Source organism: Sceloporus occidentalis, unplaced genomic scaffold (assembly GCF_023333645.1).
Source record: "Sceloporus occidentalis isolate IW3139 unplaced genomic scaffold, rSceOcc1.0.p SCAF_1, whole genome shotgun sequence".
Classification (NCBI taxonomy): domain Eukaryota; kingdom Metazoa; phylum Chordata; class Lepidosauria; order Squamata; family Phrynosomatidae; genus Sceloporus; species Sceloporus occidentalis.
This window is the reverse complement of record NW_028316981.1, coordinates 41,152,488-41,164,556: the sequence shown is the minus strand read 5'-3', so window position 1 is coordinate 41,164,556 and position 12,069 is coordinate 41,152,488. Positions and strand designations below refer to the sequence as shown.

The 12,069-nt window shown below is 38.2% G+C and overlaps 1 pseudogene; it reads left to right on the top strand.

The window, feature by feature from the left end:
* LOC149321337 (ATP synthase F(0) complex subunit f, mitochondrial pseudogene) overlaps positions 1-8,192 on the top strand; it is a 29,109-nt pseudogene extending 20,917 nt beyond the window's left edge.
* Positions 8,193-12,069: the final 3,877 nt, after the last annotated feature.

The window sequence follows — 12,069 nt, the reverse complement described above, 5'->3', positions numbered from 1 at the left end:
TTAACTACATGGCTGTTTTGGGGTAACAGGAGACAGGGTCTTGGTTGCAGGGGGTTGGAATATTCCTTGAGTCTATTAAAGAATGGAAGGACCAGGAAAGGGGCTTGAAGAAGATTGCTGGTGCTTTCAGATATTCAAGAGGCTCCCTTTCCAATTCCCTCTGTCTAATGATAGACCAGTTCTATAATAGATCTAAAGTCAAATTGCTGTTCTCTTGGCATCTTCAGGGATCTGATCTTCCTAGTATTTTCTCCCTAGGATGAAACATTTGTGATGTCTTAATCTGAACCATTCTTTGACTTCAAAACTGTTTATACCAGGGCTCAATTCTGCAGCTGACTACATGGAAACACTGATTAGTAAAAGAGCATCTCTAAGCATGTAAAAAATACTTTCCTAAACCTATTTAAATACAAACAAAAATTCATCAATGATACCTTTATTGGCCAATTGAAATACACAATATACTTGTTGCAAATTTTCAAAGCTCCATGGGCTGATGATGGATTTTTATTTGTATTTGTTAAGTGGCCAACACAGCTAACCCTGAATGTTTTCTATTTAAATAACAGTAACCACATCATATCTCACACTGTAGACTGTGAGTTAAGACTAAATAACATCATTTTTGAAAAGGCTTAAATGTTAACCTCTCCTCTTTTTCAGGTTAGGCCAGCATAATATCTTTAGAATGAGGTTTTGAGCTGAGTCAAATAAATTGTTTTGTTTTCCTAGGTTCCACGTGGACATGTATTCAATAATAAGAAAAGGTAGTGGATTTCTTTTTTAAAAAACAAACAAACCCCAAAACAAATGGTTGAGTAAGTTAATTGATCCTTGTGTATGTGTATGCGCCTTCATGTCACCTGTCAACTGATAGTGATCTATTGAATTGTATAGGGTTTTCTTAGGCAAGGAATATTCAGCGGTAGTTTGCCTGTTCTTTCCTCTGAAATACAGTCTATAGCACCCGGTATTCATTAATGTGTCCCATCTAAGTACTAACCAGGACTGACCCTGCTCAGATTCTAAGATCAGATGGGATCTGGTGCCTTTAGGGAGTTTACTGATTTAAATAGCATGGCATTGTATCCTAATAACTTTAGAATGTATTTGGGCTTCTAAAGCCTATACCTCTTAGGAAACTTCAGGGAAAAGAAATATTGAAATTAAGGGCAAAACTACCATACCATACCATAAAACCTTTATTAGGCATCACAAAAAACAAAACAAAAAAAAAAAAAACCAAAAAAAAACATCATACAAAATTTAAAATTTTAACTAAAATTATTAACATAGTTATTTTAAAATTCTATCCTTCTAACATGTAATTCTGTGCACTACAGTTATTCAGTTTATGCCAGATTTTTGTTGCCTCCATTAGAAAATTTGCCATCAATCGTGTAATCTGCTCATTACAATCCTCCAATAAGTGCACTAAAGTTATATCCATTACATAATAGTTCATTTCCATTAGTTTCCTTATCAGTTTCTTTCTGGGTTGTTGATATAATGGACAAAGAAAAACAATATGTTGGAGGGTATCTGGGGCTGCCTCACATATACAAAGACGATTAGCAAATGGAATTTTCATATATCTCCCCTTAGTAACACCTGACGGATGGATGTTCAGCCTTGCAAAAAGGAAGGCTTTCCTCGCAGCCTGAAGAGACAATGATTGAAAATACTTTGGTATCACACCACAACTGGGTGTTACAGACTGCCAAAATAAAGCTGCTTCAGGTCTCTTTGGGCGTATGCTGTTTGAATGATGCATGCGTCCTAAGAATCCGGAAGCTGCACCAAAGCTGCACTCCAGTGCTTAGGAATGGAGTGTGGCTTTGGTGCAACCTCCGGACTCTTAGGGCCCATGCATCATTTAAATAGCATACCTCCAAAGAGACCTGAAGCAGCTTTATTTTGGCAGTCTGTAACAGGCCTATGATTCTAGATTAGATCCTAAAGTGTAAATATGTATAACTGAGCAGTAAAGTTAGAATCCTCCAAGCCATTATAGTCCCCTTCAACATATATGGATGTGAGAGCTGGACAGTGAAGAAAGAAGATAGGAAGAAAAATAATTCATCTGAGATGTGATGCTGGAGAAGAGAGCTGAGGATATTGTGGACAGCCAAAAAGACAAACAAATGGATCCTCGAACAGATCAAGCCTGACATACTTCTAGAAGCCAAGGTGTTCAAATTGAGGCTATTGTAGTTTGGCATCATGAGAAGGAATGAATCATTGGAAAAGACAATAATGCTGGGAAAGTAGAAAGCAGTATACAGAGAGGAAGATGGCATGCCAGATGGCTATATTCAATCAGGGAGGTCAAAGACTACAATGCTAGGAAAGGTATAGGGTAGGGAGGTCCTGGCCTAAATTTACAGGACCTAAGAAGAGCATTGAAGGATAGAAGGTTTTAGACATTTCTCATCCACAGGGTCAGGATCCACTTAAAGGTGGTTAACAACAATAACAACAACATTTGACTTAATAATAATAATAAATAAACTTTATTCTTATACCCCGCCTTTCTACTGAAGTAAACAAGGTAGCTTACATGACTAGAATATATTGAAATAATACATACTCTCAATAAATAAATTGACCCCCCTGCTTAAAACAGAATTAAATACAATACAGTATTGCTGTTAAGCTGACAGCAATTTTCGAGTGGTTACATAAGGTAGGGATAGTACAGAAATTAGACTGAACTTCAAATACTGATGGCCCTTTTGCTTTGGTCATCTTCCACTGATCCCTTTAATTTTTTTGTGCTATATTGTGTTTAGAGTGGGGTGGCAAAAATGTGGTCCTGGGGCCATATGCACTCCCCAGACTGTTCTTGCAATCACTGATTCCTGCAGGCTCCACAAATTAACCCTTCTCTGCCCTCAAATGAATTGCTTCTCCTAGAATCTGGAAATCACCTTTTCAATGGGGTTCAGGGGACCTTTGCAATTTTTAAAAATCTCTATACAATTTCTGTGTTTGAAAATCAGAAGTGAATTTTTACCCAATTTTCATCTTTATTTTTCTTTTCATTTTTGCCATTTTGGAATTTGGGGAAGAGAATTGGCCCTTGTACCTAGTATATTTTTTCATTCTTAGTTTACTCTGTAAGTCTGTGGGGAGGGTCACGATTCTACCATATAAACTTCTCTGCAAAGCTTTTAAAATAATAATAATAATAATAATAATAATAATAATACAATGAAATAATAAGGTTTTAAATGAATAAAGATTTCTTTTAAAAGAGGCTGTGTGACTCTCAATAATAAACCATTAAAAAACAACAATATCCTGACATTCGTATTTGGGGTGAATGGTTTTTGGAGAAGTCATGTTTTGGGAATGAACAGATAGGAAAAAGGAGTAGAGTTGACATACAGTTTGGCTTTGAGAAAGAGGAGCACCAATTAAAACAGTTAAAATATTGAGCACACATTTCTGTTATATTCTGACTTCAAAACAACACTTCCCCCTTGTCAGGTTACTGATTTAAAAAAGTGAGCAAGAAATCTGGACTTTTCAGGTTCCCAACTGATAAAGCACAGTCAAAAATTGGTTTGAGGCAAAGGTGTTTTGGGTCAAGGAGGCAAAATCTAAACCTGTCACACAGCCTACTTTATCTACGATCATACTTCACAAAATATTAATGTGCTTGTAGAAAAGGAGTTGATTGTATGATGTTACACAGCATGAAATCATTTTGCTTTCAAGCCACATTGGCATGAATCTCTAATCAGCTAAAGAAATCTTGTTATTCATCATTTTTACTTCATTCTTGATCCCATCACAATCACCAATTTCCTGAGCTTAAATGAAAAACTGTTCAGCCCTTTGCACTCTGCTGGTGTTTGGAACAGCACTGAGCAGAAACCATTTTTTTTGCTAGTGAAGTGCAGTCATTAAGGGATTTCACATTAGCATCCTTAAATCCAACATCCTTATTGGGGTGAGAGAAGGGATCTCTAGTTTCACCTAGGAATGAGAAGGTTTTATGCCAACATTCCAGGCATATTTATTTTTGAACCAGCAAAACTGAAGCAAATTATAAGGACGTTATTTATTTTAAAACATATGTGTTTGTTTATTCATATACTTTTAACGTCAACATTTCTGTACCACTCGCTTGGCATAGTCCTCTGGACTGCTCATGTCATTGAAAATAAATCACTAAAACCTAAATGTCAAGTAGATTAAACCCTTTACCAAAGGGCAAACTAATTAAATAAAGCCAGAAACAATTACAATACCCAAGGATGGAAGTTAAGCTCTGGCAACTGTAAAACCATTTAAAAATTATCTTTAAAAGCACTTAAAATGGTTTGAAGAGTTAAAAAGTCTATACATGGCTTCAAAACAACTTTAAAATAGACCTCTTCCACTTCACAGAACTATAGCACAGTACTTTAATTCTACTTTACCTGCAACCACAAAAACATGCAATTTAAAGTTTCAGGAGGCACTAGAACAACCCATTGGCAGAGGAGTCTGAATTCCTCCTGAAGCTACAAACCCTAGGAATTTATAGAGTATAGCCAGGGCAATTAAAATGGTATGAAAGTGCTATGTGTGCTGGGAAAACAATCATAGATTCCTTCTAGACATCATTGCTGGCAGGTTCTTTCCATGGTAGCTACTTAGTGAATTTCATTTTAGCATCCCAATAAGGGCTTTTTAAAGGAGGTGATCCTTCTGATAACTTGGTCTCAAGCTCTTTAGGGATTTGTAGGTTTAGATTGACACTTAAAATTGCACCTGGAGACATGACTGGCAGTCAGCAGGAATTAAAAGCACTGGCATGATATGATTGGTGAAGACAGTCCTAGGCTGTGTTTCCACTATGATTTAAAGTGAATTGCTGATCGGGTTATAGAACTGTCATTCCCATTTGAAACTGGTTCCGATCCTACTGTGATCGGTTTCAATTGTGATGAACCAAGGCAAAGACAAAAAACCCCGCTCTTTCCTGACACTAGTTCTTTGGTAGTTCTTTTGAAAAGAATTGATTCCAAAGCATGTTCAACAAGTGGGAATGATGGATCTGAATTGCATCATTCTGGAGGGGAGGGACTAATGGCGGAGCGGTGTTCACCATTCCTCCTCAGTTTTTGGTAGATCCACCACCACCAGTCCTCAGTGCTGCCTTTGTGCTTGTGGTGTGACCTATGGGTACATTAAAAAAAATTGATAGAAGATTTGATTCATTGATTTTGGAATTATTTGCAGTCAGTGAAGCAAGTAGTTGCAAAATGAATGAATCAAATCTTCTATCAATTAAAAAAAAATGATAGAAGGTTCGATTCCCAGGTTTTGCAACTACTTGCAATTACCCAGGTGATCTGATGGCAGTTTATAGTGAGGCAAGTACTTGCAAAACCAGTGAATCAAATCATCTATCTATCTATCTATCTATCTATCTATCTATCCATCCATCCATCCATCCATGGTGTACATCTACAGTGCTTCACAAATAAAGTTTAATAATAATAACAATAATAGTTCCCAAGCCGGGTTGTCCAGGCTGCCGCTTACATCACTGTTGACACACAGATGACTGGCATACATTTTGAAGCAGCGCAAACTAGTGGGGACAACAATCATGCCAAAAAAGAAGTGATTACAAGGGAATAATGAAAAGATCCGCTTTCACAATGGGAATGATGGATCTTTTGGAATCGATTTACCAACATGGAACAAAGGCAAATCACAAACCAGTTTAAATGTAAGTAAAATAAATAATAATAAAAGCTTTATTTTTATTTTTATACCGCCCTTCTATCAATCAGGGCAGTGTACAGCATAATAACAACACAAAATACAATACAATAATAAAAAATACATTAAAATCACATTAAAATGCCTATCTAGCCAGTTCACTATTGCCATCAGAGGGGGGGGGGGGACTAACTAGGACTTGTTTCGGGGAATGCTTGCTTGAACAGGAAGGTTTTTAGTTCCTTCTTGAACTGTGCCAGGGAGGTGGCCGAGCGGAGCTCTATGGGCAGCGTGTTCCAGAGGGTCAGGGCCAAGATGGCGAATGTCCTCCTCGCAGTGGAGGATAGTCTTGCCCCTGGGACCCTCAGTAGCTGCTGCCCAGATGTTCTGAGTGAGCCCCTAGTCAACAATTTTACTGCCCTACTTTGTACTGCTTAATGGTCTGGATCATTTTCAAAGGAAAGTTTGCATAAAATGTATCTGGGTACTCCAAATTGGAGTTTTCTTGGGCATGGATAACTCTGACAAGGTTGTCTCTGTCCAGAGATACCATCACTGCCAGTATATCACCAATTATTTGTCTTGTGGTATAGGGGACAATTTTTCACCCACAGCTCTGAAACTCTGGGCCAAATTAGATGTATTAGTAATTAAAGACACTGAATTCATGCCTTTGCTTTTCATAATGTAAATAGCAATGAATGAGTACCCTGAACTGACTCAGGGCCATGAAGTTGAGAAAGAGAAGATGAACTCTTTTTCTGCTTTAAAAAAATGAAAGTTTCCCCTGAAAGTTTATCAGAGGTTTTGTCAGAGAGGGCTAGAATTAAAGTCCCCATTCCCAATTACCATGTCTCTAGTTCTGCTCTGGATTCACACCAGCTATTATAAAATAAACTGGCCCATATGCATGTCATACCCCTCCACCACTAAACTATTCAACTATGGGCTGGAACAGAATAGCAAGAAGTTGCTCCTTCCAAAGATGGATTAGAGCAGTGGCAACCACACACCACAGTCCCAATCGATCTTGAACCCAGCCCAAAAAAGAGTGGCAAAGATCCACTCCTTTTTGAGCTGTGGAAAAGCCACTTTTAGCAGCTGTGCCATGGTCCCATAGTGGATTCAAGATGCTCCAGCGGCATGAAGCATCTAAACATCACGCCGCTGGAGCATCTTGATGCTGCCCATGTGTGGGCAGCCACCAGAAATCTGGGTGGCTTCAGGGCATCATCAGAGCATGTGATGTGTAAATACCACATTCTAATGATGCCCTGAAGGCATCTTTTAAGTGCCATCTGTTTGAAGGGACTCCTCCCTCTCCCAGGGTGAGTGTGGTTGTGTGCAACTCCATACTCTTGCAAAACAAACACATGTGCAACTGTTGCAGCAACAAACTTTAATTAAGACTTCTCAAACTCCAAACATAAAGCTAGTCTTCCTTCAGACTTTTTCAAATAAATGAACAAAACTCAACAAAGTCCATATTCTACTTTTGCACAGTCTCTTTGCAAAGGTTAATGGTGGCTTGAAAGCACTTCTCTGCTGCCTCCCAGTTAGCCTTCTCCAATATGTCTGGCCCAGACCCATGCGCCGACTGTTGTCCATTTTCATCCCAACATGTTCCCTCTAAGTTGTCCTGTTCCCGTATTTGACTCCCTATCTCTGGCATCTGGTGCCACAGGTTCCATTCTCCCTCCCACCAAGGGTCTCTCCAACAAACCTGGGAATGAGGACCAACTCTGAATCTCCCTTGTCCTCTTTAAAGGGCTGCTGGCCAACCTTCTCTCCCAGGGCTTTGTCTTACTTTCCTCTCCCTTTCTACAACCTCCTCCTCATGACCCCTTCTTCCACTTCTTCCTCTCACGTACACTTGCCCCTTGACTCTTATTCTCTCCCCCTTTGTCCCTGCCTCTCTCCTTTCCAACTTTAAGGGTCCTCCTATCCTCCTCCTCCCACCTGAAGCTCCTCCATCCTTCCAACCCCTCCCCCCAACTCTCTCTTTTTCCTCCCTGATCAGCAAGACATCTCTTTTCCTCTTGTCTTCCTCCCCTCCTGCCAGATCACACCAAAACCCACAGTCCTCCCAGTTGCACTGTTCCAATCCTATGTCACCCACAACAACTTTCCTGTGAATCTTTTTGCACATACACACTGCTCTTCAGCAGATTTTGCAGAACCGTGATATTTGTGGCAGCTGTGAGATGCCCTGTAGCTGTTAAAGACAAGAGGCTCCTGAATGTGAAACTGGGACAGCTGCCAACCTGGTTAGCAATGCAAAATTACAGCACACAAGGGATTGCTAAAATTTACTGAGGAATTTAGGCAGATTTGTCAAGAAGTACATTAATGTGAAGAAAATAGGCATCACTGTTTTTCTTTTGATATGAATGGGATATGGGATCATCGGCTACAAACGGAATTATGCACACCTTAAGCATGACCCTTGGGGGAAATATCACTGAGAAACAGTGAGCAAGAAGAATACAAATTGTTTCTCTGGCAGGTGATAGAGGATTTCTTCAACTGACGGTGACTCCTTGGCTCTTGAATACAGGTTTCTCTTCTAGCAACAGAAATGTATTTTCAGGCCAATAGTAAAGTATTTACTGTCAAAACAATCAAGTGCACACTAATGGCACACACACCATTAATCCCATCTTCTTGTTATTCCATATTCTCTTTTAATTGTGCATTGGGCCCTTGGTGTTCACTGGGGTTTGGTTCCAGGACCTCCTGTGGATATCAAAATCTGTGGATGCCCAAGACCCATTAAATACAGTGGATAGTATAATAGTGTCCCTTATATAAAAATGACAAAATCAAGGTTTACTTTTTGGAAATTATATTTTTTAAAAATATTTTCAACCTGTGGATGGTTGAACTCACAGATAAAAAATCTGTGGATACACAGGGCTGACTACTTTTTAAAATGTTCAAGGTTTTAAGCCACCTTGACTTGGTGGAAAGTTGGCACATTCTTATTGTGTGTTTTTTATATATTGCATTTAATCTTGGATTATTTCCATCTACTATTATTCCTTGCCAATAGAAAGGCTACTGAGTATCCTCTGAAAGGGAGAAAAATCTTTTTCATGCTTAACCGGTGTGAAAGTTCCATTTTCAACCTGTGATTGCAAAGGTCAAGCCCAATGGGGAATGTGAGAACTCCTACTACAGAGGCAGCCTTTTCCTCCTTTTTTCTTTTTGCAATGCTGAATGTAGAAGATGCTTTCCAAATGTCAACTATAACTACATTCAGAGGAACAGTGATCATAACAGTCAAGTGAGAGAACTGTATATTCCTTAGTCAATTGATGATACCTTGTACAATTCTCAGATATTGGAAGAAAGATATTGGAAAGATAAGAGACCTCCAGAAATGACACACACACACACACACATTGTTATTATTATTATTATTATTATTATTATTATTATTATTATTTATATAGCGCTGTAGATTTGCAAATATATAGGGTTGTAGACATATGGAGAAGAATATTAAAGTGGACTAAGATGAACCTAAATTACCCAAGTTCAGATGAAAAGAAGGAACTCTTGTATGTATATATGTTTAATCTTTTTTTTTTTTCATTTAGTTTGAGTAGGTAAAAATCAAAGTTATCAGCTAAATAAATGTCATTTCTTACTTTACTTGGAAGGCATTGGCTCTTGTCATATATACAAAATGGGGGTGTAAAGAGTACAGACAAATTACCTTATCCTCAACAAGAAAGAGAAAATGGGTATGTTTTTTTTTTAAAATTACATTTGGGATTCATGTGCATGAAAAGCATTTTCCTGAGAAAATTTATTTTATTTGATTTTGAGGAAATGGTTTTCCAAAACCATTTTTTAAAATAAAAATATTGTTACCCAAAAAAGTCCTGGAATGCCAAAAATAGAAAGGACAGGAGAGGACAGGAAGGAAAAGAAAGAGAAAATGCACTCAACCTCTTGTGACTAGGATAAAGTTTTGTGCATTTTTCCTTTCCTTTTTAAAAATGTACATCAGTCTCAAGAAAAAAGAACAGAATGTTGCACAAAACCACGTGTAACTAGGGTAAGAGAGCCAGTGGTGTAGTAGTTTGAGCATTGGACTAAGACTAGGGTTCAAATTCCTGCTTGGCCATGCAAATCCACTGGATAACCTTGGAAACATCACACTGTCTCAGCCTCAGAGGGAGACAAAGGCAAACCCACTCTGAACAAAACTTGCCAAGCAAAACTCTGTGATAGGTTTTCCTTAGAGTCACTATAAGTCAGAAATAACTTGAAGACACACAACAACAACAACAACAACAACAGTTAGGAAAAATTTTTTGAAACCTTTCATTCTTTCATGAGAAATGAAATAAGTGAAGATTTATAGCCCCAATACAAAGCAACAAGGATCATATAGCTGTACAAATTGAGTGGACAGTTTTCTATAAGAACTTTTAAGCATGTGTAGAATAGATCTCTCTCAGTGTGAAGTTTGACACCCGCAAAAGATGGAGAGAAATTTACATGTTCATATGCCACAACAGGATGCCAGCTATTGTTTCCATGTTGGCACTTATTAGTGTACCAGTGACATAGATCGGGATGTATATAAGCATAAATGGGTTGAGATATTGAGCTGATGATTCCTTTTCCAGTAGGAACATACCAGATGTCTCTGGAAGGGAAACGTTTCATCTCTTTTTTGCCCCAGAATCTGTTACTTACAGATATACTGTTTTCAAACATGGAGGGTTTTTTAAAGATAATAGCTGAGCATAGACATATCTGTCAATTACTCTAATCTGTTAAACAGCCATCTAATTTTGTTGCCAGTGCCACATCTTGTGATAATAAAGTCCATGAGTCAGTTAATACATATCCTGCAAAGAGGTACTTCATAATGCAGTACGTTTTCCCAATCTTCATCCTGCTGCCAATCAGATTTAATTGATTCTGACATTTTAGCTTTATGGGGTGAGAAAACTGTTCTGCAGCTATCAGCTTTTGGAATGCCAGTGCAAATGTCTTAAATGCCAGTCTGACATTGACTTGTTAAATGCCAATATTAAAAGGTGATGATGTAAACTCCACCCATGGCACTAAGAACAGTCCTTACACTAGGGAAGAAGAAATATTGCTCGGATTTCCAAATAAAGTGCATTTATTTATTTATTGGATTTATATTCCTTTTTTCTCCCATGGAAAAAAATCTGGCCAAAATCCCTTGCAAAACAATAATCACAAAATACTGAATTAGTTTCCTCTATGGAGAAGCAAGACTTCTAATCTTTTAACAGCACTTTATTTTTACTAGAATACACTAGACTAGGGGCCCTATCTCATGGTTCTGTTTCTGACTTCTAAAATGGCCACTGAAGTGGCTTACAGGACCCTGGCTGCATCTGGAATGGACCTGGGCGGCACTGCAGCAGCAATTTATTTGCAATAACATCTGGCTGCCTCCCTAATTGGGATTGAATACGGGAAAGATAAAATGGGTTTTTAACCCCATGAGATAGGGTCCTATATCTTCCAAGATAAATCTGTGTGAGCTCTGAAATCTTCAGGGGTAGCCCTTCTTTCAAGCTCATAACTTTTATAGGCACATATGATGGGAACACAGGAGATGTCTTCTTGATGCCACTTTTGAGCTTCAGTTGAGCTCTGCTCTGGTGCTCCTACAAGCAACACTTCCCAGAATTCCATAGCATTGAGCCATGGCTGTTAAAGTGTCTTCAAACTGGATTATTTCTGCAGTGCAGACACAACCCTGCTTTGGCTGATGGATATTAAAGTAGGTTGGGGAGAGAATTTGCACTTAATGGCTATAATGCCATGATTGCAAACATGAATACTAAACAGTTACATATGTTATATCTGCTCAACAGCATGCCATCCAATATTGTGAAGATTACTGTAAAGGGCCGTTTTGGTGGCTGTTTCCAAATTCTAGATTCCTTGTCAAGGAATAATACATTAATTCCTGCCCTGTTGTCCTTCTGCCAGAAGACAAAAACTATCATCACCCACTTTTAAATGTAGGCCTTTGTTTCTATCAGCTGGTCTGTAATTGAATAGGGACTAATAGTTGGATAGGTCTTTTGCTGTTGAACTGTTAATTTATTTGTATTTACTTGGTTTTGTCTTATTTTTTAACTGAGACTTCATTGTGAAACTGTATTTTATTATTATTATTACCCAATATGAGTGTCTGTTTCAGCAGAAAGGTGGCATATACATGAAATAAATGAAATACATAAAAAAAATTGGAGCACAGTTTACGTTTCTCACAAAAGACTGAATTAAAGTTCCAAGGGAGTAAAAAGGAAATTCTTCCATCTAATTGAATAAGTA